Source organism: Xiphophorus couchianus, chromosome 3 (genome assembly GCF_001444195.1).
Source record: "Xiphophorus couchianus chromosome 3, X_couchianus-1.0, whole genome shotgun sequence".
NCBI classification, from domain to species: domain Eukaryota; kingdom Metazoa; phylum Chordata; class Actinopteri; order Cyprinodontiformes; family Poeciliidae; genus Xiphophorus; species Xiphophorus couchianus.
The window spans coordinates 8,505,345-8,513,008 of NC_040230.1; positions in this window are offsets into that span (position 1 = coordinate 8,505,345).

Consider the following 7,664-nt stretch of genomic DNA (forward strand, 5'->3'; position numbering starts at 1 on the left):
GTCAGTGCTGAAAATGAGAAAAATAAATAGTACAGAAAATGCGGCCAACATGAAGAAAAAGATCTGTTACGATTACTCTACTTCACAAATCAGTGAATCAGTCAATGCTACAGTCAGTAGGTGGTGCACACAACTGGTCATTATGCAAAAGAAAAAAAGAATTGGGAGGGAAATGCAGCTTATTGGCATCTGTAAACCTGGTTTTGAACTTGCATGCCTTTCCTATATTCGTTAAATTTAGTCTAAATTGCTATCGCTATGGCTTCTGTCCCCCATTGAACAGAGTCTAGGTAGCCTGATACAGTCAACATTAAGCCTAAGCTAAATACATCACGTGTGGAACTGAAACAATGCCAAACAAAGTTCATTTATGGTCAACATTTCACAATACAGTAGTGCCTAGTGACCAAGCTATAGTTACTGAAACAGGAGGATTATAACCATTTCATAAGAAGTTACCTCGATGTGTTTCTTCAAGTTGGACGGGGAGTTTTTGTAAGATAGAATTTCCATGTGACTGCTACTGATTGCGAGACTTGCTTTGTGTTTAATGGGAGAAGCGAAACAGGTGTATCCTAATTAAAAGTAAAGAAATCAAGAAATGGCAAAAAATGTGGAATGAAGATAAGAAAGGAAGAAGATTATATGAAGTACAAAAGTCAGTTTGAATTCGAAGCATTAATGAACGAAACAGAAGAGAAGAAATAATAATTAGTAGATTAAGAGTAGGTCATACCTACTTAAATGACATGCTTTATAAAATAGGGAGGAAAAATAATGATAAATGTGAAAGATGTGGAGAGAAAGAAAATGTAGAACACATATTGATGAACTGTAAGTCAAATGAGCTCGAAAGGGAAGAATTAAAGAGAATAGTTAGAAATATGGGGCATGAATGGAATCTTAAAGGTATATTAGGAAATGAAGGAAACATAACAGATATTCACAAATTAAGGAAATCATTGTTTATTTATCTTAAGAATACAAAATTAAAAAATAGAATTTAATAGATGTGAAGTAATGCTTCTACACACTCATGTACAGTAGGTGGCGGTATGCACCTTAAAGTTGCTTGTGATCCGCCATAATAGAAAAGAAGAAGAAGAAGAAGTATCCTATTGGTGGTGATGAACAAGCCCAGGCAAGCAGGCTACGGACTTTGTTCGGTAGCCTACTTGCTACTTGCTAATCAGTAGGTGGGGTCAAAACACTTGCGTTTCTCTCTCTCGCTTTTTTGTAACGAGTAACTAAACCACACATTGAAAATGTATCGGAGTAAAAGTACGCAATTAAGTTCGGAAATATAGTGAAGTAAAAGTGAAAGTCATCAAAAATTTTCATACTCCAGGAAAGTATGAAGTACTCAAAAATATACTTAAGTAAAGTAGTGATGTATTTTTACTTCGTTACTATACAACACTGGTTTTTATGATGTGAATAAAAAGGCAGAAAATTACACTTGGGGGGTATGTAAATTTTTCACAGTATTACTGTGAATATGTGGTGCCTTATTTACAATTCTTAGTTTACATGTAGGATCTATAACAAATCTCTTTTTTTTCACAAATCTTATTGTGTAAATGTGTTATAAAATTGTTCAAATGGAATAAAAATATACTTCAGATTGAAGTTAAACAAATTGATCTGGGAAGAAAACATGTCAGGATGTAAAAGAAAGTTCAAAGAAAGTGAAGGAAAGCAGTGTCTGATTGGGGCTGAGGAGAGCGCGAGAACATCAGAGAACCAGGAGAAGGTAAGTCAGTCCAACAAATTGAGTTTGGCTGGAGACTTGTGTATGGTGGTGTTAAAAGGTTTGCTCTTTTAATCTTCCAGGTTGGTAATTAGGATCACTGAAATGTTGAATGCACATGCAGGTGAGGGGAGCAACGGTGCCAATAGGAATCCTCAAAGCTGTTACCAGGAGGGTTGCTTGAGGTGCAGAGGAGAAGAAAAGAAAGGCATCCAGGTACGCTCCCTCGATACAGACACTATAAATATTCCAGTGGACCACTGTAGGATTTGGACAGTAAAGCCAGGATCCGGTGTCTGTCAGGAGAGACAAAGAAGGTAAGAATCAGAGCTCCGAGGAGCAAAGAACACAACAAGATGAGAACCTGATTACCACTCGTGAGCAAAACGATATTACTCTCACTGATGGAAAATATCTGTTCAGGCTCATTTAACATAATAAAGGTTAAAGGAATGTGAAGTGCTCTAATAACTTGTCAATGTTTTTGGACTTGCTTTACTATGAACAGTGATGAAATGCAGCGTTATGAGTTATGCCACTGAATTCAAAGGGAAAATGTCTAAACATCTAAAAGACACCTAAAATCTGAAGAGAATATTGGTCATGCAACGGCACAAAAACTGAAGATAAACAGACTGTTGTAAAAAGAAAAAGTGAAAAAATATGTTTAGAAGTGTATCTAGACTTGGTTGTTTTTGCTGTTGGTTTGGTTTGTTCAGCCTTTTTGAGTGGAATTTCTATTTTCTCCCAATTAATGTGTGGGTTTTCTTCAGGTCAGACAAGTTCACTGGCCAATGAATCACAGAGTTGCCATGGTTATTAAACAGGAAAATCAGCATCTTCATCAAGCTTGTCAGCTATTGGAAGTACCATTTACTAAATTTCCTGGCAGACAGCTGCTATGATTTTAGACTTAAAACATAATGACAAAGAATAATCCATAGGGTAAAAGCAGTGGTTCTATAAACTGTAAAATCTAGCCTAGCTTTTTTGAAGTCAGGGAGGTATGACTTTAAATCACCACCTTGATAGTGTTTTGGCTGACAGTGGCATCACAACCAGCTGTTTTACTTCTGCTTCAAGATTTAATTATAAAATGTGGTTCCTTATGTTTGTCCATCCATCCATCATGTATTCCCACATGTCCTTGCTGGGTCACGGGAGACTGGTGCCTATTTTCAGGCAAGAGGGTTTGCCCTGAACAGGTTGCCAGTCCATCACAGGCATATGTTTGTTGTCCTGCAAAATATTTAATTTTAGTTTCACACAACCTGCATATGGTGGATCTCTAGTTGAAGTCATTTCCCTATGATGCAGCGGGTGCAGGATACACTCTATTTGACCTTGTTGTGTTCATTATAAACTATCCAAGTGCTGCTGTCACTCGCTTCCATTTTTTGTATTATTCAAAATTGGATTCTAAATTACATTAAAAGATAATTGAAATTTGATGTTGTTAATTGATTCAAAATCGGTTGTGTCTGCATCATAATGCATCAAAAAATATATTTTGTTCCTTACCGTTGTCGTGGAAATCGTCATTGACTGTCTGACAATGGTCTTCCATTGTCAAATCAGCAGACTTCCCCATTATTTTGTTGGCCAAACAGTCGTAACATAAGTTATTTATCAAAAATGTTTTTATTGGTCTTATGTGACATTATTCTGGTATAAATGTCTTACAAACTTAATTTTATGGTTTTCACTACCTGTGAAAACCGTGATCCTCACAAAGCACAAATAGCTGAAATCTATCACATTTATCAGACAATTTCACTTTTTAGAATTAGATTTCTGAAGCAAAGTGTGTCAGATTCTGATAGTGTTTTAGGCCATGCCTAAGTAAAATTTTAAAGAGCATGACTATAATTGACAAAACTGCTGCACAGAGACTTTGCAGCAGAAGCTCTCCCCAGGCTTTTTTGCCATTATGGGAACTGCCTCAGCTTGTTGCTCATTTGAGCTCTTGCCAGTTAGCTCTCTTTGATGGCACATGTCCAGTCAAGTTTTCTTTTTGATGACCTTGACAGAGACGTCGCTGGGTGATATTCAGCTCCTCACTCTGGGACGATGTGTTAGACGATGATGGCTGTGCATCATTGACCCATTTGGGGGTGAATGACTGCCTGACCTGTGCCATGCCCATCTCAGTGGACCCACTGGGTGAGAGATGTATCTCAGCAGAAGCTGCATTTCGAAATTGACTTGAAAGGAGGGCTGGTGTGCGATGAACCTTGTTATAGCCTATGTCATCATCTTAGAAAAATAACATCCCCCCAGAAAGTAGATAATGTTTTTGAATGGAAATTGGTTTGACGAAATAAAAAAATGTCATTTCGGCAAAGGGACAAAGCTTAGAAGGAGGTTACAAATGGAACACTTTTCATAAATTATGATTTTTCTGTATTGCTATGATACTGTTTTAAAATCTATTCTTGCTTTATATTTTTCCACTTTATCCCTGATGGTTCTACTGTGGTAATTGGTTCACATGATGTTGTTTGTTCATTACTGTTCTCTCAAAAATGGATGCCTTCACAGAACAGCTGTACTTATAATGGAGTGAAATTACACACAGGTGGAATCTATTTACAAATTAGATGATTTCTGAAGGCAGGTGGTAGCCCTGGATTTTTTTTAAGGAATACGAACACATGTGTATGCTCCTCTTTTCTCTTTTATTTCTCATCATCGTGCTCTACTTGGTGTTTTCCTATCACATAAAATATACTTGCAGTTATAGTCAGACCATAGGTGAAAAGCTTAAAGAGTTGTACATATTTTTAAAGGACCTAGACTATCTACATTGATTGTATTTTATATTCTAATAATAAAACTTGTTGATATTTGATGCTTGCATATTTCCAGTACACCATAGTATCCTATTGAGATGGGAAAACATATGTGTAATTTTACTTCCTTAATGATTATTGCATAACATTAATGACATTTTTCAGAGCGATTATACTGCAGCGTTAAGAGACAACTGTTGTTTTTCACCAGCCTCCATCTCTTGTTCACCAGCCTCCTTCTCTTATTGAAACCACAGCGCTGGTATCAGAGCTTTATCTCTGCACCATCATGTTGAATTATCCATTTGAGTTTAGGTGAAATAGCATGATAGAGACATTGCCAATGAAATGCCTTAGTGACTTGCTCTTTCTCTTTGCTATCTTTGACCCTGATAACAACTGGAATAGAGGCTTTTCATGAATATAAATATAAATCATGATGAAAGGCAATTTTCCCCAGTGCACATAAAATAACACTCTTGAACATTTAGTGTTTGTCAAGAAGGTATGCTTTCGCAGTTCGACTTCACTTTGTACAGAGTGGCCAGCAAAGCTCTCTGTTTACATAAATCACTCATTTTGCTTGGGGGAGAGTCAAATGTAAATGAATCACTCTGTTGCTTACAGTACGGATACAAATATAAAATACGTAAAAATGGAAATAAAGCAGTAAATACACAAGATCAATATTGTAAAAAAATGTTTTCCACCATCTGAGACCACATATTTTAAATACAGTAGAAGAAACACTGAGACACAATAATACATAATGAAGCTGTTTACAACTAAATTAGGGCAGCAAAGAATTGCTAATACTATGCCAGGGGAGAAACTTAACCAGCTACACACTACTAACCACATTAACCCAGTCAAATACAGACTTAAATAAAATTTGACTTAAAATTATTGTCTTTTTTCCTCATTTTCCAAGAATAGCTTAAATCAAGTTTTCACCAGCCACTGTTGCCGAAGGGAAATTTTAACCTAATTTTAAACAGCGAGAGTAATTTTTATTTTATATATATAGAGAGATTGTGATTACTTTTAATATTGAAGAGAGGAGAAGAGTCCAGCAGCTGGCTGAACTGACTGACTGAAGATGCAGAAACTGTGGTGTGCTGGAAGGTAGCACTGTAAACATGCTATCTTCTACAAGACATTGTTGCTTTCTACTGCTAATGTCACAGCTGCAGGTTTGAAACTGCTGAAGTGTTATTTTTCATCACTTCTATAGCAACATTGTAAAAAACATCATTACCTCCCAGACTGGAATTATCGGATGCCTTATAGCACATAATTTCATCAACCAGTTGCAGAAAGCCAAATCAATGGCAAAGAAGTGGAAGGATATCTCACTGCCACCTTTACTGAAGGGCAGTTAATGAACAATGAATCAAGATCACTTGGTCTGCCTAAACATTGTGTGTTGAAGTTGGCAGGGTTACACACTTCTATAACCGGATCGTCTATTCAGTGTTTACAACACATGACCAGAGACATTACTGAATGTGCAGTATTATGTCCGACCGCTTAGGTAAAAACCATATTAGAGGGGTTTTTTTGGTATTAAAAGCTGGATCTGACTGAACTTTTTTCATGAAGGTTAAAATAAAGGATTCAAATTTTAAACTGAGTAATATCTGGGCTAAGTCCTAAAGCATCCTTGGGATTGGTGGGACTACCATACCCATCTGCCTGTACAACAGTCAGTTGCTCCTAGAGTGTGAAATACTCATGTTGGTGAGTGCCAAGACATGTGACATGTGCTGCACTCCTCTCAAGTGCTGGTTGATCTGCATTATGAAAGCAAATACTAGTCATGAATGTCTCCTAGACAAGAGAAACTCACATTTGTTTTATTATCCATCCATCCTTTATCTTACATTTTTCTTGAGGTGTCGAAAGGGGTGCTGCTCTCCAGAGGTTAACGGGCAAGAGGCAGGGTACACCCTGGAGAGGTCACTAGTTTGTTTTATTATGTATATTTTAATATAGACATTTTTACTAAGAAAGGCTCATATTGATGTCTAATATGTTTTACATAGTTTCTGAAAAATAAAAACGAATTAATTATGCTTAAAAAAAAAACTAAACTAAATTTTAAACAAAATTGTATTTTAGTTGATGGAACATTAGGACATTCAAGCCCCTTAATAACTAGAGCTAATTTTTCGAAATAACCTCTGGGAAATTTCTGTAGTTTCTGATATTGGTCAAAGGGAATTTTACACTACTCCCCACATTTAGATTTGACATGTATGAAGGGTTTCTTCCATGTACAAGCCAATTTCAAGTCATTCCACAAATCCTGGTCTTTGTTCATGTTCTATGGGGCAAACATCACAGGGCATTCTCTTGCACACCTCCCACGTCACCTAAGCTTGTGCGATATCAATGCAATTTCAAAGGAAATGACAAAATCCTGCTGTAGATTCAGTTAAGAAATTGTTGATTTCTTGAGTTTTTTAAGTATCTTACGGTCAGATGCAAGGGTACACTTGATTGGACAGATAGAATTGGCAATTATTTTTAAAGTCCTTTACTTAAACTACGTTCCGAACAGCAAACAGGCTAATTTGTTTGAGACCTCTTTAATTTCCTCACCTTCGCAGCTTCAAACCTTTTCCTGGAGGAGAGAAATAATTTGCTCTTCAGGTGCTGTGGGTGTTACACACTTATGTGTACACTTAGCCATTTTAGATGGGAGTATATGTGTGTAGTCTCCTAATTTATTCATGGGACTACATAAAATGACAAATAACCTTATTTTCCACAATCTTTTTCTTACTGCTGAACATTAGCTATTTGAAGGATGCTAATTTTCTAAAATTATGCCACACGAGACTGACGTGTTTTGTCATATTTACATATATGTTTTGTATTAGAAGAAAGACCAAACAATGAAACCAAGAAACTTACTACCATTGAGATGAAACACTACCTGCATGAATGGTTCACTGAAGTTACTTTTGAAAATGAAGGATATTTTCTAGTCATCAAAGGCCTGGATTCCTTTGAAAGCCTTTAGTATCTTATTAAGTCCAGACAGAAAAACATGGTCTGTTCCTGATGAAACAGACCTCTTTGCATCATTCCCAGTGATGAAAAGTTTCTAAAAGCAT